The sequence below is a fragment of the Armigeres subalbatus genome, chromosome 3, assembly GCF_024139115.2.
Source record: "Armigeres subalbatus isolate Guangzhou_Male chromosome 3, GZ_Asu_2, whole genome shotgun sequence".
In the NCBI taxonomy this organism is placed as follows: Eukaryota; Metazoa; Arthropoda; class Insecta; order Diptera; family Culicidae; genus Armigeres; species Armigeres subalbatus.
Genome location: NC_085141.1, coordinates 351296301 through 351323538, shown reverse-complemented (window position 1 = coordinate 351323538; position 27238 = coordinate 351296301). Strand labels below are relative to the sequence as shown.

General features: G+C 39.0%; 1 protein-coding gene and 1 long non-coding RNA gene across 2 annotated transcripts in view; one reads left to right on the top strand and one right to left on the bottom strand.

The window, feature by feature from the left end:
- The window catches only part of LOC134226061 (whirlin), a 596096-nt gene that overhangs the window by 341143 nt on the left and 227715 nt on the right, over nucleotides 1-27238 (top strand). The window lies entirely within an intron of this gene.
- Nucleotides 22447-23586, bottom strand: LOC134223187 (uncharacterized). The gene is made up of 4 exons (XR_009982474.1): nucleotides 23375-23586; nucleotides 23163-23309; nucleotides 23024-23101; nucleotides 22447-22966 (listed from the first exon to the last, which is right to left on the bottom strand). It is a non-coding gene; the product is annotated as an uncharacterized LOC134223187 (long non-coding RNA).

Here is a 27238-nt window from a genome sequence, read left to right as displayed (position 1 = left end):
CTCTTAAATCCGGCTCTGCTTGTTGCAAAGAAATTTGGTTTTATAGCAGTTTGAATTTTTGAAATTCCTTAAAAACAGACGTCAGGGACGGAGTTTGTGAAACCATGCATTAGTGATTCATTATTGTTGAGCGTCTTATCGAAAATAACACAATCATGAGATTATAAATATGTACCATAATTCGTTTATCTTATATTTTAAGCTATATAAAATGTATCATGTTTATCTACAGGCAAGTTATATCTTATTATTGGCATTACATCCTCCACTGGGACATTACCGCTTTGCTGCTTAGTGTTCATTAACCGCTCCCACAGTTATTAACTGCGAGGTTTTTAATACCATATTTCATTCGTATATCATGAGGCTATCACGATGATACTGGTATGCCCAGGGAAGTTCAGAAAAATTTTCCGACCAGAAAATTTCCTAGACCGGACCGGCAATCGAACTCAGCCATCTTCAGCATGGTTTTGCTTTGTTGCCGTGCATCTTACCGCACGGCTAGAGAAGGCCCGTACAGGCATGTACGTAAACTTTCGATAATTAATTCTGTTAATCCAATACTAAAATAGTGAAATGAAATATTCAACTAACTTATCTATCAGTATGATTTAGATGTGATTTATGATTGAATTTTGCAGACAATTAATTCCACTCAAATTGGTTTTAAACGCTTTTTAGAGCGAAATGATTTTTTTTGCAAATCAGTGATGTGATGTGATTTATCTATTATTAAAAGCTCAGGCGTGATGCATTCTTTCAATACAAACGAGTTTGCTCGTGTGAGAGGGCTCGATGATTGAAATTTAAGAATGATTTTATCAACACTGAAGGACATATTCAATAATTTTAGTTTATTTCCATTTCAGAGCTTTCTAGTAAGAATTTTCTAGAGTTTGATAAATTCGATATTTATCATGCATTGCTCAGCCTCGCTTCACGGAATGTTTCATCCTTTTTTGCATTACGGGTGGCTGGTGACCGTAACGATACCAAGCATATTTAGACTAGTTACCGCTAGGTGGACATCGCAAGCTTTACCCGCAGGAATGGAGGTACTGAATGCGCTATCCCATCCATTCGCCTATATCGTTCTCTAGCTCTGATTGCGCCATGAGCCAGGAGGGAGCGGTTTCAAATACAAAGCTTTCGTGCACTGATGCCAGATGTTCATCTTTTATTTAATGTGAAATACTGCAGTTCACTTGGAATGATCCTCAAACTAAGACTTTAATTTTGATCGATTTTAAAATTATTTTATGTATCATGCCAGTCTAAGTAACAAAGGCGGACGCTTCGATAGTTGGGAGCCGTACACCAATTACGAAAACATTTTTTATGGGGTTTCACCAACACCGCCCATCCCCCTTGTAAGATTTTTCCCATACAAATCATATTTTATTTATATGGAACGTAAGAAAATGACAGACCCCCTCCCCTCATAAGTGCTTACGTGATTAGTGTACGACACCTTATTATTCTCAAATGGCCCTCAACTTCAACACCTTTTCAAAGCATTTTCATTCTACTTGTCGCAATCTAGCGAAACTTTAAGATTCTGCTCTTTCCCGCTTGCTTGCACACACTCTGCTGCTCTCTTCCATCATGAGTAGCATCGGGACCGACATGCCAATAAAAATTTAATTTGAAACTGATCACGGTCATAAAACTCTTACGATTCGACCAACTTTCAACTCAGTTCGACGAACTAGTAAAAATATTAATTATAGCAATCCACCAATATTTGTAGAGGCAAAAGTTTACTCATTACTTTATTCAAACCTTAATTTTTTCGAGCTTTCGTTAAATTTACCCAATACTGATTTTTTGGAAAATTACATAATTTGAAACTTATTTAAATTGGATTCAACATTTCTCCTTAGTAAAGCTATTAATTTGTTGGCCTAGATTATCTATGCTGGTCCTAATTATTTTGGTGAACAATTTTGGCCTAACAATTTGCATGCTTTTGCAATCGTTCCTTGGCGGTGGTTGCATGCCCGTCGAAATATGAGCAAAGGCTTCCTTGAGGCCTAGTGCGCAACTGCACCTGCTATGCCTCGGGCTTGGTGGAGTCAGAGGTTTTGGATGGGAAGCTCTATCCTGGGCAAAACGCAAGAGTTTTCAAAGTTCCTAAGCTTTCAAGCCCACGTTGATTGGGCTACACGTGTAAACAACGCATTCTTTTTCTTTAATCTCTATTATTATTTAGTGTTCTAGTGTGAAAAAATCATCACTTAAATCAACGCAGCTGCTCATTATATTCACTCTAGCTCACCAATTGAATCTCGCTTACCTGATAATTCCTTTCCAAATTACTTACTTATTTATTTATTCAAAGTACTTGGGATCCCTTCAAATTCAAATGAGATTCGTAATCTTTCAATATTATTTATGATAGTTCAATTATAATTTGTGCAGAATTACTCCGAATGTAGTTTTTTTTTAATGAATTTGACATTTTGATAACTTCTAAAAATAATAATTTGGCGAAAATGCGTTCGAGATAGATATTCCACGTGCATAAAAGAGTATTCACGGTGATTCACGTTTCTTGTATGGCACTTTAAATATCATGCAATTAGCCTTTTCCGTGGAAACATTTTTAATCGCTTAGTCGATTGTTTAACTTATTTGCGGTTCTTCAGAAAAGTTAATCTTAAATAAATCAAAGATATCGATTGTGACAATAAAAAGAATTATAAACTTTGACGGAGGGTCAACTGTAACTCAGCGCTGTAGAAGAAATTATAAAATCTTTTCACATTGGTCATCTTTGGAAGGCGAGTTTCTGATTTTCTTAACCGATTTTCATTATTGGCATTTTAAGAATTTCAATTCTTGCTCGAATGTTTAGTATTTAACGACCTTACAGAAAGAAGGCAAAGCTCGAATACAAAAAAAAACTAGTGTGCTTATGGTGACAGTACGAGGAATTTATTGTTCGTTTTTAAAACAAAGACATTTATTAAATGAAATAATATGGTCACTTTAAAGCAGATAGTGTTTTTCGCTGGTCCGATCACACGACTGCTGATAGATCAATCGCACTGCGGATGTAGCTGTTGAGCCGTTCCGAACTTTAAGCGAAGGTCTACGAGATTCCGCGATTTCTGACGTTGGACTACGTCTGACATTTCTATATTAAGGTACACTTTGCGATTGCGAAAATCGGATACCGTCACGAAAATATGATAGATTTTCAACGTTAGTAACTCAGCCGTTTCTCGATGAATTTACAATTTCCAATGGACCATTCGATCAAGGAAGAGTCAACGCTTCTTTGTATTGATCTGAAAATACTGATTTTCAACTATTTTTAATCAATAATTGATAAAAAAAAAAGTTTTGAAGTAGGAAAACCAACCAATCACTTACATGCATCGCAAGCACAAACATCAAAGTCAAGCAATTTGCGGATTTGGATTTAATCCTCAGTTCGAACAATATTTCACGTAGAGCGGAAACAACGGAGCGGACTCACGGCACGAAGGCTATGGCTTCAACGGAAAACCATCGCATTGGTGGTGGCGATGCTGAAAATGTATTCCGAATGGTGGCGTTTTAGCGAAAAGTCATCGAGTGACCATCGCATCGGACAATAATAGCACGAAGTGAGATTTCAACGCAGGGTTCCGACAAGCGTTTGGTAGCAGCGGGGTTAATTATTGGAAAGGCACATTGGGGAACATCCACAAATTACGTAACGCTTAGAGGGGGGAGGGGGGGTTGATGGAAGTGTGACGATCCATATAAAATTTTCGGAAGCTTCATACAAAAAGTGTAACATAGGGGGGAGGGGGGGTTGAAAATGTCCAATTTTAGCGTTACGTATTTAATGAATCTTCCCTTGGGGAAAGAAAATTGGTTCTTCTCAGGACCGGCAACAAAAAGGGTTTATTGCAAAAATGGACTGTTTCGGTGGTATCGGCATTTGATTGCTGTTGGTGATTCCTTTCATTCGGACAAATTTATTGAATCATCTCCCTCCGACGCGCGTTTGTGATGCTGTTACCGAAAGGAAACTTTCTGTCGTCGCTAATAGATTAAATTTTGCACTTTGAAGAAAATTCTTGGATCTTGGATCTAACATCCTTTGCGTAAAATAGTGGTCCTGTAAAGAACCAACACACTTAAAATAAATCGCCGACTTCGGTAAAATTTTACCGAAATCTCAACCGCTGAACTGTTCGGTAAATTATTTTACTGATTTTCAGTGATTTTGACAGTTGAGCAATGGAAAAAATTACAAAAAATCTGTAAATTAATTTACCGAACAGTTCAGCGGTTGAGATTTCGGTAAAATTTACCGAATACTGAATGTATTTCCAATAATGCAACTTTTTAATTTCAAACAGCAACAAAACAAAACGATTTGAGTAAATTGCCTTTGGCTGCTACTAACGCCATCCATTCGAACATCCATGTGATTGTGCTACCGAAGGGCTACTTTCTGAAGTTGCCAAACAGTTCAAGAAAATTCATCTCGGATCAATCTTCTTCTGTATGAAATGGCCCGGAAAAAATCGATTTAATTTTCAATGACAAACAGAAACAAAACCAAACGATCTTGCCAGAAGATTTCACTTTCCGAACCGAAAGTTGCAAATAAATATATTTGTGTTTGGTTTCACGCCGCTTCCGATTCTGCTTATTTTTTCCTTTATTTCGGACATTTTCTGAGGATCTTCTGAGATTCTGATGTCCTCCACTAAAAGCCTTCAGCGGTGATGCGGCCGATGCGTCGTGTTAATTCCTTCTCCACGGTTGGTGATGCAAAGTCCATTCAACTGGGAGCTGCTATTCGGCTTCTTGGTTCTTTTGACCTGCGAGCAGTTATACCATCGATTTCGTATACCTACGTAGTCCAACGTCACCTTTGCATGCAATCCGATTGGGCTGCTTTTCCATCTTAGAGTGGATGGTGGAGCCCTCGGCTCAGTTGTTTCTTCGTAGATTACTCTGGACCATCTCACCATGGACGTGGTAACCAAGCCGTTCCTTGTCCTGATAGGGACCATGGTCATTAAGGTATGCCCTCCGGACTCTAGTGGAACTATTAACTGACGCTGATGGGAATGAAAGGTCGCATGCACGTTGCCAATGCCGCAAATAATGATGGCATTCTATCCTTACTTTTACCACCTGATTGTTGGGATGGCGGTATGGAATAGCAATTGAATCTGTTCAAAGACTTCGACTAAACGTTAAAGGTAGATATGCGACGGCTCTGGAACGTTTCTATTGGCATTACATCCCCACACTGGGACAGAGCCGCCTCGCAGCTTAGTGTTCATTAAGCACTTCCACAGTTGTTAACTGTGAGGTTTCTAAGCCAGGTTACCATTTTTGCATTCGTATATCATGAGGCTAACACGATGATACTTTTATGCCCAGGGAAGTCGAGATAATTTCCATGAACGTATAAAGTGACAAATTACCCAAGCAACCAAAAGTTCGGATTTTACTTAAATTTGTTCCTAACCGAACCAATTGGTTCACTATTGGTTCACATTGAGTTCCAAGCCCCTTAACCGAACTTTAGAGTTCACTTCTGCGCTCCCACCACACAAAAAATTACTTAAAACGCGAGCTGATTAAGCCAAAACATCCCATCTTATCCGTACTTTTGGTTGCTTGGGTAATTGCCTACCAAAAGGCGGATTTCATGGGTGGAGTAACAACAAAATGAATGAATACGCACTGTACGTCATGCTGCCTATCTATCAGGCGCTCGTCGGATTAAATAGCTATTGTAACATGATTAGTAAATATCGTAACGCTGGTAACATATGCATATACTTGAAATTTCCAGAGACCTCGATATTAATTAATCAAGAACTAACTAAATCAGCCATTGATCTGAACGAAACTCAATAGCGTTCAATAATAACATATATTTCGCCTTATGGATGCCTAATTTTGTAATACTAATCTTGTTTAATACCTTAAAAATGAGTGAGATTTATATGTTAGTAAATTTCAGAATTTGCACACATACGCACACAAACATGCATATAAGTGGTCTATTAGTGTCTCAAAACATGCTCACATATGCTATCTATCATCCACTGAAGAAATTTTTGAAATCCCTTTGAATTTTTACGTTTCGCCTTTCTCGTACAACAAAGTTGTACCGAAAGGCTATCATTTCACTCCAAAATCGAACTTTATATAGAAGCATCGGAGACCCATGATGTTATATACCAATCGACTCAGTTCGTCGAACTGAACAAATCTCGCTTAACTTTTCAAAAGGTCCTAAGTAACATTTTTTTCATGAATTAATTTGAGTACTGCAATCAAAAGCTGTCATGTTGTTCTGTTGATTGCGCTATTCAAATTAATTCATGAAAAAAATGTTACTTAGGTCCTTTTGAAAAGTTAAGCGAGAAATGTCTGTCTGTCCGTATGTATGTGTGTGTGCACACGAAAACCGAAAAACATTAGCCACTTTTTCTTATAGTAATTCTTAACCGGTTTTCTCGCAACAAGTTGCATTCGACAGGGGACAAAGCCTTGTTGATCACTATTGAATTTGATATCGATCGATCATTGCGTTTAAAAGTTATTAAGAAAATGGAATCGAACTATATAAGCGCCATATAAGGTTGGTGTCTTTGCGTATCACCACTCGGTGAATTAAGTTGGTTTTTGCTTTTCTTAGAAGATTGTTTGGTACATGCTTCAATATGTTCCTCAATTAAAATCAATTGTTTCTTTGAAACAAATCAGAAAAATAAGCATATTTCCATATCATATCGTTTGTTATAATTATATTTTCAATATTAAAGTGAATTTGTTCCAAATACCATAGATTTTATTTCATAATTCAAGAGATTTATTGATAGATTAATACATAACACGCCTGCGTAACGCATACAAAGCGAAATTATAGACACTTCCGAAGGAAGTTAAAAGGAAGTTAAAAGCTTAAAATCTTATACTTTTTTAAATCTACTTTGTTTGTCCGATCCTTAATTCAAGTATTTATAATGTTCGAATATTTTTGCGTATTATTTCACACACACACACATTTTACACACCCCAAGCAACCAAAAGTTCGGATTAGACTTGAGGATTGAACTATGAAGTTCACATTTAGTTCGAATATAGCTCCATTGTTCATAACCCGAACTTAACTCTCAATTCATACTATTAATGAACTTGAAAGTTCAAAAAAGTTGCTTATTCCTCTTAATCTGAACTTTAAAGTTCACGTTACGCTACATAAATTATTGTTCCGAACTTCTAACAAGAAGTTCGGTTCAAGTACTAACCGTACTTCTAATCAGCTTGAAAATCACTATTATTCCGAACTATAAAATTCACACCACGCTACTTTGGAACTTGTTCCGAACTTCTAATATCAAGTTCTACGATAGCACAAACCGAACTTTTTGTCAGCACAAAAGTGCACACAATATTTTTTTACTTCACAAGTACTTCTGTACAAGTACTTCAAGTACAAGTAATTCTGAATAATACCTTATAGGAACTTGAACATAGGCACACTGCTACAAAAACAAAACAAAGTCAAACTGTTCAAAGCCGCCTATCAGGTCCACATGATCTTTTTATAAACTTTAAAGTTCAAAATCAAGCTCCATACGAACTTTTTGTGAACTTTCAAATTCAGAATCAGTTCGGTATGAACTTTTTGTGACATAAAGTTTACATTTAGTGCCACCTTGGCATTATACGAACTTTCTAGTTCACATTTTATTCTTATTGAACTTATGGTGAACTTTGAGACAAGTGTCATATACGAAATCAACTCATGAAGTAAAATTTTGCCACTTTACATGTCGATCGTATGGAGCAGTGGTACGCACCCCAGATTATAAGAGGAGGACTGGAGTTCAATACTTGTGGTAGGTGCATCGTCACGTGGAGTTTCGCATCCTAAATAAGAACAGCATCTACATTCTAGCGAACAATCATTGAAAAAAAAATTAAAATACTTCTTTCAGTACATCACCTTGTGGTTTTTATTTTATTTTATAAAGTACACTTTAAGTTCATTGTCTAGCTGAATAGCATGCTATACAGAACTCTCACCGAACTTTTTGTGAACTTTGATAGCCACTTTAGAAGCTTGAAAATAACTTAATGTGAACTTGATAGTTCAGAAAAATATATTAAGCTCTTTTAGTGGAATGTATTAAACCGTCTAAGACGAATTAAGTATTGTCCATTTAATTCCACCAGTTAACTGGTGGAATTAAATGGACAATACTTAATTCGTCTTAGACGGTTTGATAGTTCAGTTAACTACTTAAAAAGTGAGCTGAATAGAATTCTATTCAGGATCCCTCTTGGAGCTGATTAAGCCAGAAATGTACTGTTATCCGAACTTTTGGTTGCTTGGGACACTTATTCAATATTCATACATCTGTTTGCAACTCATTGCATAAATATCAAGTCTGGTAGCGAATCACTTTTTATGGATTTTGTCACTGTTCTCGTTTTCGGATTAGTCACTAAATATTTCTTTCTAGGCATAAGACACAGTTTAAGTCGATTGTTCAGCATAACTACGCAGATGATTTTCCTTTTTTCACCCCTGATAGCAAATTTGTGGCTTAATTGTATAACCACTTTAACATTGGGGAGATTTCGATTTTTTTCTTCATGAAATCACTTTCTGGTATTTCTGGCCTTTTTATAATAATGAAAAATTGTAAATTACATCCGAAGAATAAAAAAAAAATAAATAAAAATAAATAGATAAATAAATATATAAATGATATAGAATCAATCTAATTGAGAGCCGACTTTTTTTTGCCAAATAAACGAATGATAAGTCAGTAGAAGTAATTTATAGAGCTTAGTTTCCTCTAAACTTCGGATAGTATTGAAAAGATGTGAGGGCGGTCGGGAGGTTGTTACTATCATTTGATAAAAATATGCATTAAAGCTCTTTTTCTTATAAATCAGTTAATCCCCATTTTGTATGTATAAATATATTAAACGAAAAAGGTGGTAGGATATAAGAATACTTTTAGGTACTCTCTAATTTAATAACATCTTACATTCCAGAAAAATCTCAAAATCTCTCAATGAGCGTGAAGCTCAAGCAGAGGATTCCAGCGTAATAATTTAAACTTCTCTTTCAGTTCCTTCTCCTCGTTGAAGAGCAACAGCTTAATGTAGACGGTTTAACTTATGGAAAAAAGATTAAGATACCAGTCAACAGAAACATTTGTAATGCATATGTGTGTATTTAGGTATGAAGCAGTATACTAATTATTTTATCGGAGATTTCCTCCTAACCCTAGGAGAATATAAAATATAAATATATACATACTAATTATTTCATAATTCCATAATTATCAAAACAACGTACAACATGTACCCGAGCAGGAGAAGTTGGCTCAATAATACTTAATTTTGTTATTGATACCATACTCTGTTATGAACTGGCCCTGCATGGGAGGTGAAGTGCCGGAGGAATGATGCCGGGGGTTAGTATGCACAATACTTGAGCCATGGCAGACTCAGTTATTAAATTAAGTTTCGATACCAAATGCATAACCAATTATTATTCGTTTGGTATTGAGGTACCTGAGCGTGGTATGCCTCGAGTGTTTTGCATATGGGTTTTTTGGTGTTTTGCCTCTTATGCAGGGATAGATCATACCAATTTCTGTTATCGAGGTCGTCGCTCCTGCTCGGATATAAATGCATAACCTCAAGCAACTTTATAGTTTAATAGCATATACCGGTAGAACAACTTATCGTTCAATCTACTCTCATTCTATTTTATTAATAATATTATATTATATAGTGTAAGTAAAATGATAATTATTATTAGGCAGATGAGACCAGTTAGCGGGATTTGTCTACTAGATCTATCTATAATTTGATCACGAGCGATAAGCACCAGTAACACAAGTGCCCAGAAACGTGATTCATTCATTATTCTGTTTTAGTACCATCATAGAAGTTCTCATTCTTATAGCCACCAAACTTTCTAGGTTAGAGGCACTGCTACAAATGATTTTTTTTTATTTTCAGTTGATGATACAACTAAATGTATAAATTTCTTGGGTAACCAAAACATCACCAGCTTAACACCGGAATTTACTTTGATTTTTTTTGTAAATTTTTTTCATGGAGTATCGTATTCTTTCATTGACACCAAAGACCCTTATCGACTTTTTTAGATCAACCTTACATAGGAATAAGCTAAAACTACATAGTAGTGAACAGGATGTGGATTCGTTGTCCAGAAACTTCATCAACTACCCAGGAAAAATGTGTTTCAAATAATCTTGTCTTCGCCTTCCTACAAAGCAGAGATTCAAATCTCAATATAAGAATCATAATACATAATCACACATAATAATACTTCATTTTATATCATATCTAATTATACTGCAATAACATAATATGGAATTGGGAGGGAGCATCAGGGCATCAGGGAATTTATAACTGAATGACACTAGGAGTGGGAAGCCGCCAAGTGTCTGAGCGAAAATGATACTATAACATCCTTGTAGATGGGTACGTTTTCACCACAGTTGTAATGGATCTGACGCGCCCTTCTTCTTACAAACCATCCCGTGGAAAGCTCTTCAAGTATTGCGAATTGTATTGCTAGTTTGTTGGATTATAACGTTGGAAGGAGATTCTTCATGTTCCGCGGGTTTCGCGTAGGTGTCTCTGCTTACGGGTCCGCCACCCCCCTTTTGGCCCTTCATACAGCGATATATTGAACACAGAATAGAAGTACAATTCGAACGTACTGTTGGGTGGAACCGCATGCAGAGCAAGACTCAAGCTAGGATGGTGGCTATCAACATACATACATACAAGGAAGTCGAGACAATTTCCAATCCGAAAATTGCCTAGACCGGCACCGGGAATCGAACCCAGCTACCCTCAGCATGGTCTTGCTTTGTAGCCGCGCGTCTTAGGAGGGCTTAGGAGGGCCCCTCTGGAACGTTATCGAATTCAGTTACAGTAAAATAAAGAGGCTCCATCTTAATGATACCCTAAAAATAGCGGTGGTGACTTCAATATTCTTTCGTTATATTGTTGACTACCATTTGGCCGAAAGCCATTAGGTCGAATGGGTCTTTGAGCAAATGCCATTTCATCAAATTGTTGAGAAAGTTTAACTTATATCATAAGACGCGAGAAGTAAGAATTATTAAATGTAGAAATTAGAATTCGTCAAAAACAAACTAAGAGTAAAAAGTGTCTCATTCACTTTTTTTCCTTCTCTTAGTAAATGATAAATAAGAAGGGGTAAATGAGAAGTATGAGAATACACCCAAACCAAATATTGAATGCAAGAACTGCAAGGGACTGTGTTATACAATCTCTGCATAAGAACTATACAAGAAATGTCATCTTTTCACCGCCAGCCCACTGTATAAGATCGTTTTATTTGTTTCATTCAATACATACAAACGCCTTCTCATACTTGAGTATCTGAAACGACTACATGTAAAGTAGAGCCACAGCCACAGAGAAACAGACATCTCTCTCAACATATGTTCCATTGTTCATATTTTTAATAGTGGATTCAAGTTTTTGTAGGTGGTTGGTCGGCCACCGATGGCTACATCGCCTTACAAGCGAATGGTCATGGGTTCGATTCCCAGCCCCTTCACCAAATTCTAGTCAAACCTCCAACATACCCGGATAAATGGCAACCGAACAATGCAACATATTTGACTCACGATTAGATGTACTGACAACGACAACAATAATGGTAAAGGAAATCTGAAAATATATTCTGTGTGGATTCTGTACAGCAGAGTACCACAATAGATCTCGGTACAGTAGCGGTTAAGTAACACAGAGTGCCTAATAAATGAGGGAAGGAATAAAAAAAATCCGTCAAAATATACCATGCAATTCATCAGGTAGTTTCTTTAAGACTTTCTCCTGAAGCTCCTCCAGGAATTCTTCCGGATGTTTCTTCAGGATTTACTTTGAAATATCCTTCAGGAATAATTCGAGATGCTTTTCAGGAGATCATTGGAAGGTTTCTCCAAGAATTCTTCCCGGAGTTCCCAATAAAATTTCATCCAAATTCCTCCAAAAATTCCTCAGAAAGTTTCTTCAAGAGATTCTTCGGAAGTTCCTCTAAGAGTTCTTTCGGAAGTTTCTCCAGGAATGCCTCCGGAAGCTCCTCAAGAATATCCTCCAGAACTTCCTCCATGATTCCCTTTCGAAGTTCTTTCAAGAATTTTTTCGGAAGCTCTTCAAGGAATTCTTCCAAAAGCTTCTACAGGAATTCCTTGGAAAATTCATCTGAGAATTCTTCCCGGAATTCTCACAAAAGTTCCATCAAAATTATTCTGGAAATTTCTTTAAGAATTTCTTCGTAAGTTTCTCTAGGAGTTCTTCCGGAAGTCCCCCAGATATTTCAGGTTATTCCGATCAGACAGTGTCATTGACTGTGGGATTTTGAAATTGATTAGAAAATACATGCTCATTCAATTCCAGTTGCCCATAATGTTTCGAACTTATTTGCGTTTACTGATATTTCAGCTTCATTTCACCAAAATAAGTGTTACAGCTCTTTTACATTTTCATCGGTAATATTCTTTCTGTAAAGTTTTCTGTGAATTATGAAAAAAATATCCGAAATTCAATAATTTCATTTGCATTTCCCAATTTACTTGCGAAAAGTTACCGAAGGTAAGTTTTGGGAACACTCCAAAAAATCTTCCAGGAACTGTTCCGACGTATTCCTCCAGACGGACTTCACGAATTTTTGTGGGATTATTCAAAGGAGTTCTTAAAAGATTTCTTGAAACAAGTTCTGAAGGATTTCTTCAAAAAGTTCCTGAAATAATTCGGGATGGAACTTCTGGTTGAAATTCCTATAGAAATTTTTGAATAAATTAATGGGAGAATTGAACCGTTTGTTTGAGAAACTGCATATCTCCACGTACTTTGAAAAGCAATTATGGAGTACTGCTTACAGTTTACACTGGAGCCGCTTACACTGGAAGTGCACCAGGGTGTTGAGTTTTGCCAAAAACTATTGATCTGTGTCGAAGAAATCGAAAGTTTCGGTGCAAATTTGTTTAAAAACAGTTTTTGTTTTCTCAAAATTGTGTAAAATGGACTTATGCAGTTTCTCAAACAAATGATTCAATTAGCGATGGGATTTTTGTTTTATTTTAAAATGGATTTCATGGAGAAATTCTCAAAAAAAAAAAATCTGGAGGAATTGTTCAAGAAATTTCAGGTGAAATTCGGAAAGAATTTCCTATACAAATTTTTGGATGAATTCTTGAAATAATTTCGGGTGAAAAAATGTGGGAGAATCGTAGTGTGCCGCGCGCGACGGACGTCACATTTTTCGCTGCTCGATTTTTCCCGTTTTGGCTGATCTCAAGAATTCTTTTAAAACGAAAGCCAATGTGTTATACGCGTGATGTTTTGCGATGGTTCGTACTAGAACAAATATTCCGTTTCGTGAGATGAGATGAAAATCTAGTGAAATGTTCGTGATTATGCCTGCAATGGAAACACATGTGAAATGAGGAGTTGCTTGCCAAACATGGATTGAGCATGGAGAACAGATCCAGAGCTCCCAGTCTCCCACCAAGATAATTTACAGCTAGTGGCTCGCAACGAATGCTCAACTCTATGCAACTGGATATTTTGGTGAGATCTTTTCAATTTGATTTTACTACTAATTTAACGAGTAAAAAAAGTTGTAATATAATTTTGATTTCTAAACAATATACGCGCTGGATTAGACAATCCGGAAGTTTGTTTATGGGTCTATTATCCAATTGATAAGGGTAGCATAAACACGCGGGCTGGTCATGAAATACCAGGCAGTCTAAAACGGGTCACTGGCGCTGCAATACAGCTAGCACTTTCTAACTCCCGGATGAAATCTGACTTTAAAATCATAATTTCTTCCATAACATCACTGCCAGACAGCGGGGGTTAGTTTGGACACACACACAATTCTAGAAATAATTTCGGTTGGAATTTCTGATGTGCTTCCAGAAGATATGCCTAATTACTAAAATATTTTCTAAAGAAACCACAAGAGAAATTCAAGAATTTCAAAGAGAGTTTATAAGAAATGATAAATTTATAGGGTTACTGCTCCTGGACTTCATCTCATAGCTCCGATTTTGGTCTCACGAAAAACAAAGCAATGGAACGGTATTTGGTTTGCTTATTATTTTTGTGAATTTTTTCAACAGTGAGCACACATGTTAGCAAAAAGAAGCGACGAAATCGGTGCTTTATTTCCTTGTTTCGCGATAATATGAGTATATGTTCAGTAAGATGGAAAACGGAACACATCCCCTATATTTTTGAGTTTCCGAATTAAAACAATTCAATTGTTAAATGAAAATCTGAAATAATTTCGGACCGCCGCTCTTAAGTAATTCTTATAGGATGTTCTTAAAGTTGTCTAGGAGAAAGTCATGAGTCGAATTATGTACGATTCCCTGAGCCATGAGTCGGGTGAGGTTTGCCTCTCGCTTGATTTGAATCGTGGATGTGATTTGAGAATTTGAGTTTTTTACCAACACGGAAGTAGTTACAGTTATGGGTAGCAACCCAAAATGTCTGAATACTTGGAAGTAGTAAAATATATGAACTTGACTGAAAATATGTAGGGGAAAAGACGGATTTGGCAGGTTTTGTTCTATTATTGTCAGGGGGGTTTTTGTCGACCGAATTTTATGAAATTTGGCCACAATATTCTTTGATATGCAAAGAATGTTTAGGCCAAATTTGAGCATAATCTGTCATAAAAAAACCCCTGGCAATAATAGAACAAAAAAAAGCCGTCATTCCCCCTATCTCTGATAGGATGAAGTTATCAGTAGAAATGCCTTTTTGACACTGGTTTGAGAGTCCTTCATTAGCCATCAGCGTGGTAAAAAATAGTCGGCAACGTGGAAACTTTTTATGCGGGGCGTGTTGACTCATTTTTGACGGCGACGGCGGCGTAAGAAAATCAACGTCAGCGCACAGGTCTAATGTAAAGCATTAAAACTCAGCGTTGATTATGTATAGGCGACTATATGGAATTTCTTCTGAGTCTTACGTTGAATTTCAACCATTACTCCCATAAGTAACTAATTTGGACTCGGTGGCTGATGCATGGGTGCGCTGTGTGAATGCTCGAAACAAGTCTAAGTTAGAATCCAGGTCAGATCTGAATATATTTTTGTTTCATACCTAGATAACATATTGATGTTTGTCCCATATGAATAGGAAACTCAGCAAGATGGGACTGTTATAGGCAGTGTATAAGAATAATGCAGAATGGTTTAAAAATCCGACATCCTGTGGTTGGGTAAAGAAAAGTGAAGTGAGAAGAAAAGTGCGAAATAGAAATGGGAAACGAGAAGTTAGAAGTGAAAAATATGGAGAGAATAGTGAAATGTGGAAAATTAAAATTAAAAAGTTAAAAGTGGAAGGTTAGAAATGGAAATGAAGAAGAATTTAATAGAACATGAGAAATCTGAAAACAGATAGAAAAAATGATAAAAAATAATAAAGAAAAAGGAAAGGAGAAATTTGAAAGAAAATAGCAGTAGTACTATAAATAAAACAAGAAGAAAAAATAGAAGAACGAAGGACAAAAAAGTAAGAAGAATCAAGGTTGGAATAGCAGTGAAAGACAAGATGGAAAATAGCTAATTAGTAAATAAAGACACAAGAAAAAAAAATTTCAGTTCGAGATACTTGCTGCTTAAAATATTTAAAGTATTATGTCAAAGGGTTCCGGATCCGGTTCATTTATTTAACGATCCGAATCTTTTAACCCAGTGATTCCCAAAGTGCGACGCTTAAAGCCTTTTCCTGCGGCCTACGAAGGATATCTGAGAATACACTACACGTGGCCCATTGATAAGCTTTTCAGCATTCCCAATATTTCGTTGTACTCGGGAGCATATGATTATATGGAAAAACCGCTTAAAGTACGTTCTGTCAACTAAGCCGGCGAGATGCTTTGGTAAAGTTTAGTGTCAAATCCGCTACTGCAATAAAAAATGTACTGCAAATGTACTAAAGACTCAAAGTCAGCTAAAGCGATAAAACCTGTAGAACCAAGCGTTTGTGATATTAAGACTTCAGCATTGATCTACGCTGCTACCAACCCATTCTTGTTCGCAAAGATATGTGCTTTCTACTTTCTACTAACTTTCTACTAGACTCTTCGGAGGTCTTAATCATATAAGCGCCTGATAATGTTTTATTGATTGTAGCTGTCAATGTTTAATGATTTTATTCTGTAAAACTTTGTCTCAAATGCCAAACACGCATAGTAAAAATTGTCTCAAATTCCGAAAACCAACTTAAATTCACTTAAATACAAAAATTCAACACTGTCTCATTGTAGGGCAATTATAATGTCCTCGATTTGTACGCCTGTCGAAAAAATGCGTGTATTTATGCAATACTAACGAAGTGTTTAAGACAAATCTAGCTGTATAATGAGTGTTTGGAATATGAGTCTTTTCGGAATTTGAGTTGAAACGGTATGCAGGGGAACGGTTCGGCACTTCATCCCATAGCTCCTATTTCCATCCCATCAAAAATTAAGTAATGAAACGGAATTTGGTTTGTTTCTTATTTTTGTGTTTTTTTTTCAGCAGTGAGCACGCGTGTTAGCAAAAAGAAGCGACGAGATTGGTGCTGTATTTCTTTGTTTTGCGATGAGATGAATATATGTTCAGTGATATGGAAAACGGAACAGCTCCCCTAGTTTAATTACCAGATAAACCAATTTGAATTCACGTATTTTGAAAAATATTTGTGCGAATTTCGTAGTAACAAAACATGTACAAAATAAAATTGAACCGTTTGTTTGAGAAACTGCATATGTAACATTTTTGACCAAAATGAGATTTTTATATATTCTGAATCCTCGTCCAAAAATACGTGTATTCTGGCAAAAAAAACGAAAAAAAAATTTTTGTTCCGGAATGAATAAATTTGTTTGTTTGAGATACTACATATGTGCACGCACTTTGAAGAGCAATTATGGAGTATTGTTTACATTTTTGCACTGCAAGTGCCCCAGGGTGTTGAGTTTTGCCAAAAACTATTGATCTGTATCGAAGAAATCAAAAGATTCGGTGGAAATTAGCTAAAAAACAGTTTTTTGTTGTCTTCTCGAAATAGTGTAAAATGGACTTATGCAGTTTCTCAAACAAATGATTCAATTGTGGACCAACCATTCAAGAATCGATGCAATATAAAACCGTTTGAAACGCATTTTTTCTTCTAAAATCTCTTAATTGCGCCCAATTGTGCTTCGAAAAACGTCCCCCGCTGCGGGAAGGGAATCAAATCAGATTATCACACCACCGCACCATCATAGCACATCATAGCAGGATTACAACGCTCTTCGTGGCAATAGAGCGCCTGCCGTCGTTCTGAAAACTTTGGCGCCTCGATGCAACCATTTATCCGTTACGCACCGCTGGCCGACTACTCGGTGCTCGCACTCGGCTGACCAATCGCATTTCCGGATTCCGCTTGTCAAAGTCCCTACACTTCGGCCGTTTGTAATCCTACGAGCAACAACAATGTCAGTTCCCAAGCAGATCGGCAGCTTGCTCCAATAAAAATGAAATCACAATTAAGCGGAAATTTTGCGCCCTATACCATGGGATTTGTGTTCGTTTGAAGATTTTTGATAAATTACCCGGAATTAAAGCGATTTTAGGTCACCGTAGAACTCTTTTGTTTGCGCCCGCTGGCCAATGCCTATGGGTTAGAGGAAGGAAAAATCTTCGATTTTGAACCCGACCGGACAGGGGATTTCAACGTTGCTGCTGTCATCGAAGTGTTATTTATACCAATATATTTTGCATTTCGGCTTTTGTTTCGACCGTGAACTGCGACCCGGGTCAACACTGATTTCCCTTCACCTAAGTCCTTTCAAACAGTGGAGTAATTGTTTTATCGGATTGGTTCAAAATATCTGCTTTTTTCGAATGTTTGACTTAGGTAATAATGAAGTTCTAATTTTTTATCAATCAATATGTCCTCATAAATTAATATTGAATGATTGGTATTTCGTATTCCTAAATCTATTTAGAGTTATAGATTTAGGAATACGAAATACTAAATGATCATCATCTACTTTTGTGATCAACAGTAAGCAAAATCCCATTTTATCTAAGCAAATTCAACCAACACCGGTCTGTGCGACGTCGGTCACTGCTGCGACGTCGACCGCACTCGCCCAGCGCTGACCGAGAGCGAGGGGTTGTGACCCCTAGGGGTGGGAAAATTTTTAAGGACGACCTTTTGTCATCGCGAATCGGGCCGAGACTTCTTTGGCTTCGTTTTTGAAACCAATCAACCAACGGCTGAAACGACGAAAACTTTAATGCGTTTTGTTATTGCTGGCTGGCCGGCTGGCTGCTGACCCTTTTCGATATGGTTTCGATTTGTGCGCATTTCGCAATCATGACGAAATCGATGACGGGGCACAGAGAGGGAATCTTATTCGACGTTGGTCCAGTGGAAATCGTCGCCGTCTTATACCCGGGGAGGGGTCAAATGGCGGTGTGAAAAAGCTGTCAATTAAAATTTATTGCAGTTCACAGTTCCGGGGTGAGGAGGTAATCGCTTGACCCTACCAGTGCGTGTTGGCAAGCCGAAGTTCGAATCTGGAACAATAACAATGGACCTCGGTGGCCAGGGGTCGGTAAAATAAATGGACAATTTAAATAAATTTTGCAATTCAGGTCGACAAAAGGTCTGAAATAGCGGTTACAGTTTTTGGCGCCAAAAACGGTCCAGATGTGAATCGGATTTCTAACCGATTTTCACCACATTGAGACTGCAGTAAAATAGAAGACCATAACCTATTTAATTGGAGTTTCATTGGTTTTATATACATGTGTTGTTCACATCTCACAATCAAGATAATGCTTCCGTTTAGTTTTAGAATCTTATCAATTCTCAATAATCTTATCATAATCATCGATGGAAATTTTTCGTCTCACTGAATCTCATCTCACTCACTTCATCTAATCGCGAGACAAAAAATTACAACACCAATTTCGCTTTTTTCGCTAACACTGCTGAAAATCACAAAAGTAAGAAAGGTCAAACTCGTTTTAATTGCTTTGTTTTTCGTAAGATAAATATCGGAGCCACACACCAAAAAAAATCTGAATATTGATGATGACTCAATTGAAAATTGTGACGTAATATACGTGACGTAAGGGGTCGTTCAACAATGATGTCACAGGTTTTAGGGGGGGAGGGGGTCTAAGATTTTGTGACACTGCATATACTAGGTATACAAAAAAGCGTGACAGAGGGGGGAGGGAGGGTCTAGAAATCTCAAAAAGTAGTGGACGTCATATTTGAATCGTCCCTAATTTGTATTTGGATTTCTTTTTACATTATAACTGACGTCTTCAATCCATTCTTACTTACTATATCGTAGCAAACATAATATTTCTATCATGATCGTAAATTCGTAGTATGGAAATGCATAATTATGACGAATGCTTTAATTTTCAGTGTTAAATGACTGAAAGTTGCGCGCATGCGCTGTGTTAACGGAACTTAACTTAAACGCAAGCGCTGTATGAACGAATAAAGCGTCAAAAGTAAAACGTCGTCGGGGATGTCGACTGAGTTTTGTCTAGAGCGCGAAGGCGAAAAAAAATTATTTGCAAATTTTGTGGATTATCTGCCGAAAATATTCATTTTTTTATAAAGCATATGCGATTCCATAGGGGAAGGGTCATTTGGCCGAAACCCATTCGGCCGAAAGCCATTTGGCCGAATGCCACTAGGCCGAACAGACCATTAGGCCGAAACCCATCTGACCGAAAATCATTTGGCCGAAAGGGTCATTTGGCCGAAAGGGTTGTTTGGCCGAAAGGGTCATTTATCCGAAAGACATTTGGCCGGAAGGGTCATTTGGCCGAAAGGGTCGTTTGGCCGAAATGGTAGTTTGGCCGAATGGGTCATTTGGCCGAAAGAATCATTTTGGTCGAAAGGGTCATTTGGCCGAATGGATCGTTTGGCCGAAAGGGTCATTTGGCCGAAAGGGTCATTTTGGCTGAAAGGTCATTTGGCCGAAAGGGTCATTTGGCCGAAAGAGTCATTTGGCCGAAAGGGTAATTTGGTCGAAAGGGTCGTTTGGCTGAAAGGGTCATTTGGCCGAAAGGGTCATTTGGCTGAATAGGACATTTGGCCGAATAGGTCATTTTGCCAAATAGTTCATTTGAAAAGTGAGAAATAAGGAATGAGAAGAGAGACGTCTCACTTCTCACTCTTCATTTTTCTCTTCTCACTGTAAAAAGTGAGAAGCGTGAAATGAGTAGTGAGACGTCTCACTACTCATTTCACGCTTCTCACTTTTCACAGTGGGAAGTGAGAAATGGGGAGTTAGAAAAGAGATGTCTCACTTCTCACTCCTCATTTATCACTTCTCGCTGTCAAAAGTGAGTAGTGAGACGTATCACTACTCACTTCGCGCTTCTCACGTTTTGGTATGCAAAAGTCGTAGTCTGGCCACCAATAGACACATGAAAGAGATCCATTCCCTACTATAAATCCCTTCTATTCCACGCAATTCCTCGGCCCGCATTTTCTATTGACAATCCTGACCTAAAATCAATCCTATCAAATTTACCCCAGATTCTCCACTATATCCAACAAAACCCCTCCACCGATCACTGCCAAAGGTGGAACAAAACAGTCCAGCAGCGCTTGACTGGCCACGCGCGTTGCGAAATATTAGGATGAAAGAGCTTTCATCATCGCAGAGATCCCAGCTTTACCTGCTGGTGAATTCAAAAATTGAACATTGGAAGTTACTGCACGTGCTGCAATGGGTGGCAGACGAGATTTGACAACACTGTGACATACACAGGTACCTGAAACGCTCCAGCACAAGTTCTGTAGCTGCACTCGTGTCGGCCCGGTATGGACGGTCCTAGAGCAGAGGCTAGCCGGCTACACGAGTGGTTGGAGGAGACTGTCTTTCGAGGACCTCGCGAGTCCTGTTTTGCCAGGAATTGGAAGAACTGCAAAAGTGAAGATTCTCCGCTTGCTTGTAAAATACCTCGGCTTTGTTAACGAGTGTAACAGTAGAACTGATGTAAACGCTTTAATGTTCCAATTAGACTTAAATTAACTCTTATGTGGCCGGCTGGGTACCCGGGTACCTTTTCGGAATTCAATTCACGATATCTAATTGATTTTTCATAGCAAGACGTTGAAACTCTGCCAGATCTACAATAATGACGATTAAAATCGATTGTAGGGGTTAACGGAAGTTTTGATCAAGGAGGGGTGGAGGAAGGGGTAAAGACTTTTGTTTACCCTTTAAATGGCCAGCAGGGTACCCGGGTACCCACGAAACTGAAATGCTTGTATCTTATGCAATTTTCAACCGATTTCAACAGTTTTGGGCTCATTCGATTCCGAATTTTCTTCTTTTTCATTAATAATTATTTGCGAGCGTCTTAGGGGAAATGTTACACGGTTTAAAAATCTGTTGTCTTCCTTTTTCATGCTGTTGTTGGTTGGATCCGTCCAGTCACGCTGATGTCCGGAGAATCCGGATTTCCAGGGACATGTCCTGATTCAGTAATACTGACCTTGAATTTCGATAGCAATCTTCTTGAAATTTCTACAGCAGGTTGATGTTATGATTATACTGGGCCTATCAGACGTGTGAACATTTGAGCGGCCATTTCAGAATAGGTTCCCAGAGGGGTCGAAGCAGGTTATACGCATTTTTCAATGGAACCCCAACAATATGGGTATCGAACTTCTTGAAATTGCATCACCAGATTGGTTCTTACTGTTTTAGGGCCACCAGACGTGCGGACCTCAAAGATTCAGTTCCAGAACGAGTTCCCCGTGGGGGAAACACTTTGCAATAGATTCCGAGCATGATGGGTATCATTTATTTATTTTATTTTCTCAGACTAAGGCCGGAATGGCCTAAGAGTCTCCTCCATTCAACTCGGTCCATGGCTGCATGTCGCCATAAATCGTGCTCCACGTGATCGATCCACCTTGTGCACCTCGCCTGCTTGTGCCCGTCGAAACAGGTTCCCAGATCGGTCGAGAGAAGTCATTTGCATTTTTCAATGAAACCCCAACAATATGGGTATCAATGTTCTTGAAATGATCTAAGGGCCTTGCATGTCATCTTATTTTTTCTCTATTTTACCAGTCATTGCTCTCTGTGACCCCAGTTGTCTTCCGGAAGTTCTGGAGCACCCGAAGAACTGGTCGATTCTTCCCATTTGCCCCAGTAAGATGCGACCCTCCTTAGCCGTGCGGTACGATGTGCGGCTACAAAGCAAGACCATGCTGATGGTGGCTGGGTTCGATTTCCGATGACGGTCTAGGAAATTTGTGGTTGGAAATTGTCTCGACTTCCCTGGGCATAAAAGTATCATCGTGTTAGCCACATGATTGTTAGGTCTTCTTTCTGCGTATATTAGCGCCACAAATCGGACCGGCTAGTTAACATTGACTACATGACAAATTAACTGACATAGTGTGCAAACTTTATTCGCCCAACATTCCTCTTCTTAGCCTAAGCTCTACCTACTCTATCTAGCCCTGTCTTTTCAGCTTCTATTACAATGTTTTCTTTACTCACGCTTCATCGCCGAGGGTGCACCCTTTCATTTCTTGATACGAACCGTGTTGGCACGACGAACATTCACCTTAAACGTCGCTCTCGTCGCCAGACAGCGTAGTCCATTTGCCGAACATGCCGCCGTACCAAAGAGTCTGTTCGACGCTCACCGTTGTGTTTGATTGGGGAATCTCCCCGATGCTCCCGCACTGTCCTCTCGCACCACACTGTCCTTCACTCGCACGTCAGGTTTGTCTGATGGCAACTCGTCACTACAACGATTCACGTCCGAGCAGCTCTGTCTTTCTGGCCGATTGCACACCGCGTATCGCCGAATCTGCTGCAGCGTAAAAGCAAAAAAGAAAAGCCCTAATGGGACAAAACGTTAGACTTCCGATCGAACTTCTTCAGCAGAAGGTAACTTACTGCTTCCGCAGGCTTTTCCGTTACTCAGTTACTTTTGCTTTACTCTGGCTATTCAATCGACTCGCGATCCGGTTCTTGCTATCGGGAGAATGAATGTTTGTCAGTGTGCGACGTCATTGCTGTGCCAGGTGGAACTTACCGTGGATGTCCTCTACGCCCAAGAGCTGTGTTTATATGGCATGCAATCCGGGTGCCCGCCGGGAAAGCGACACTTAATACGAGAGAACTGAGTGGTCCGGGTGATAAGAACTGCCGACACACGTGCTGTTCGAGTACGATATTTTACCTGCAGTTAATCTTCCGGTTAGTTCACTGTAATTTCTTCCTGCTGGTTTTTTTTTTGGGACTTACGATATTTTGCGATTTCCTTTAGTTGCGATGAACTGGGAGTGAATAGATGCTTCTTCCAGCCTCGCAACTGTGCCCCTTACGGCTGACACGAATCACGAATTCCTACTCTCCCGAGCAAGTTTTGCACCTTACTCCCCGGCTCAGCTTTCTCTACTGTTGTGCGTCGTTTGCGGAAGCGGTTTCACCTTCTCTTTCGGCGGACAGTTTTGCCAACGTTTGTTTTTTTTTCCATTTTATGACAGCGTAGCCCTTGCAGCAACTCGCCCGCTAGTACACGCTTAACTTATGTGAGTTTATATGTTTCGTTTGCACACTAATTACAGAGCATCAATATGATCCTCAAGATGTATGTGAAGTTTGCTGAATGAACGCTACATGATAAACGAATGCAAAATGGTAACCTAGCTCTGAAACCTCGCAGTTAATACCTGTGGAAGTGCTTAAGTGAAGAAGAAGAAGAAGATGATGAGCCTATTTCTAATCACTCACTCATTTACCCCAGATGGCCACTAGCAGGTCCTCAGGGAGGACATCTGGAACATCCGGAGCAGGGTTCATATTTTTGAATAGCCGTATGAGGGCAAAATCATTTTCAAGAACTACATATTGATCCCGAAAGACCAGTAAGGGGTCATCCAGAAGTTATGGATCAACCAAAGAAGTTGCCGATTCCGATAACTTGTCTTACAAAGATGCGACTATTTAGAAATTGAGTTTTGTAGCCATGAGCGAGCAAAGTCAACTCTAGGGCTCATTAATTTCGGATGGCCACTAAGTGATTCCTAGACAGTTCTGGAACATTCAGAGAAATGGTCAGTTGAACAAGTTCGTTGTTTGAAGCTGCGATTTAAATAAATCTATTGTTGACGTCACGTGAGAGCAAAATCATTGCATAGAACACTCATAGACTCCGGGTGATCAATAAGTGGCCGTCCAGAAGTTTCAGAACATCCCAAGAAGTGAAGTGGAAAATTGTGAAATTTCGTCCTAGAAAACCACGACTTCAAAGATCCCTTATCGTAGCATTGTGAGAGCAAAATCATTGCAAGGACAACAAATTGAGCCCGAATGGGCATCAAGTGGTTCTAGGAAGTTCCGGTTCGTCCTAGGCTGCTGTGACTTTTTGTACACAATTTGATCTAGCAACGTGAAAGCCAAATTCCACTAAATGGTCCAGGAGCTCCGAAACATCCAGAGTAAAGCACAAAATTTAAAATTCGTCCTCAAAAAGTAGCGACTGGTTCATAAAACAATTTATGTATCAACATGACAGCAACGTCTTTTCAAAAACCTCGGCAAAAACCATCCGTTGACCCCGGTCACTAAATGGTGCTTCAGAAACTCTGGAACATCTGGAAATGTAATCAATTGTAGAAATTCGCCCTAGAAAGTTATGATTTTTTTAACGTACTAAGAAGCTGTGAGATTTTATAAATAATATATTGAAATAGGAACGATGAAACTAATTAAACAAGCCAGTTTCTCCATCAAGTGAGGGGGAGGAACTTCCGGCGAAATTCCTGGAGAAACTTCCGGAGGAATTCCTAGAGGAGCTATTGGAAGAATTCCTGGAGGAACTTATGGAGGAATTCCTGGAGGAACTTCCGGAGGAATTCCTGGAGGAACTTCGAAGGAATTCTTGGAGGAACTTCCGGAGGAATTCCTGGAGGAACTACCGAAGGAATTCCTGGAGGAACTTCCAAGGAATTCTTGGAGGAACTGCCTAGGAATTCCTGGAGGAACTTCGGAGGAATTCCTGGAGGAACTTCCGGAGGAATTCCTGGAGGAACTTCGGAGGAATTCCTGGAGGAACTTCCAGAGGAATTCCTGGAGGAACTTCGGAGGAATTCCTGGAGGAACTTCCGGAGGAATTCCTGGAGTAACTTCCGGAGGAATTCCTGGAGGAACTTCCGGAGGAATTCCTGGAGGAACTTCCGGAGGAATTCCTGGAGGAACTTCCGGAGGAATTCCTGGAGGAACTTCCGGAGGAATTCCTGGAGGAACTTCCGGAGGAATTCCTGGAGGAACTTCCGGAGGAATTCCTGGAGGAACTTCCGGAGGAATTCCTGGAGGAACTTCCGGAGGAATCCCTGGAGGAACTTCAGGAGGAATTCCTGGAGTAACTTCGGAGGAATTCCTGGAGGAACTTCCGGAGGAATTCCTGGAGGAACTTCCGGAGGAATTCCTGGAGGAACTTCCGGAGGAATTCCTGGAGGAACTTCCGGAGGAATTCCTGGAGGAACTTCCGGAGGAATTCCTGGAGGAACTTCCGGAGGAATTCCTGGAGGATTTTCCGGAGGAATTCCTGGAGGATTTTCCGGAGGAATTCCTGGAGGAACATCTGGAGGAATTCCTGAAGGAAGTACAATTTTGGAAAATCAGATAACCTGAACGTATATAAATCATGGAACTTGTGAAGAATTAAGTGATTTTGACGTGTTGTTGAGGAGAAGTGAATTGATTAGATTAAATGGACTATTGAGTGAATTGAGCAGATTAGTAAATTCGGGAAAATTTCAATACAAGCGGAATAAATATATGAGGAATATAATTATTTTTTTTTTTATAATTTCCATTTTTGCCAAACCGCAAGTCTTTCAGTTTCCCAAAGATTAGACGTCTCTATTCTCACTCCTTATTTCTCACTTTGCACTGTGAAAAGGGAGAAGCGCAAAGTGAGTAGTGAGACGTCTGTCCTGTTCGACCAAATGTCCTATTCGGCCAAATTTCCTATTCGGCCAAATGTCCTATTCGGCTAAATGTCCTATTCGGCCAATTCAGTGTCTCTCTACTCACTTCGCGCATCTAACTTTTTACAAAGAAGTGAGACGTCTCACTACTCACTTCTCATTTGTCACTCCCCACTATAGGTCATTTGGTCGAATAGGTCATTTGGCCGAAAAGGACAGACGTTTCACTACTCACTTCTCATTTTTCACAGTGAGAAGTGAGAATTGAGGATCGAGAAGTGAGACGTTTCAATTCTCACTCTTCATTTCTCATTTCTCATTATATAAAGTAAGAAGGTGAGAAGTCTCACTACCCACTTCACGCTTCTCACTTTTTATAGTGAAAAGTAAGAAACGAGGAGTGAGAATTGAGACGATCTGTTTGTCAAAATAACCTTTTCGACCAAATGTTCTACACGGTCAAATGTCCTATTCGAACAAATTTCCTATTCGGCCAAATTTGTTATTCGACCTATTCGGTTGGATGATCCGTTCATCCGAATGACTTTCGGCCAGATGGGTTTCAGCCTAATGGTTTGTTCGGCCAAATGGCTTTCTCACAGCGGGAAATAAAGAGTAAGAAACTATTAATGACACCTTATTTCACTCTTCTCACTTTTGAGACGTCTCACCTTGAACTTCCTACTCATAATTTCTCGCTTCCCTTTTCTCACCTTTTCTCTTCAAATTTCTCAAAAGTCGCTTCCTGCTTATAATTTCTTAGCTCTTACAGCACAGACAAACAGACATAACACTAAGTTGTCACACTAAGCTGTGACACTAAGTCACTAAGTTGGGCAAATCACTAACCAGATGGCAGAAGTCAAACGTCAAACTCGAGCAAAAACGATGCGCGCGCCACGAGTGATCGATTGGCCAACTAATGATTATTTGAATTGACCAGCAAATCAGTGAACGATGGAAATTTGACGAGTGTTATGTATGTTTGTCTGTGCTTACAGTGAGTAGAGTATATGAAAATAGACAATGAATCGACTGCTTTGAGCGTGCTTACAGCGGCACACTAGGAGTTAAATTTCACAGAAAAAATATATTGCGATCTATCTGGTAGTAACGTCAGTTGAACGAAATATGCTGAATAGAGAGAGTATGAACCGTTTCAAATTTCAAGGTC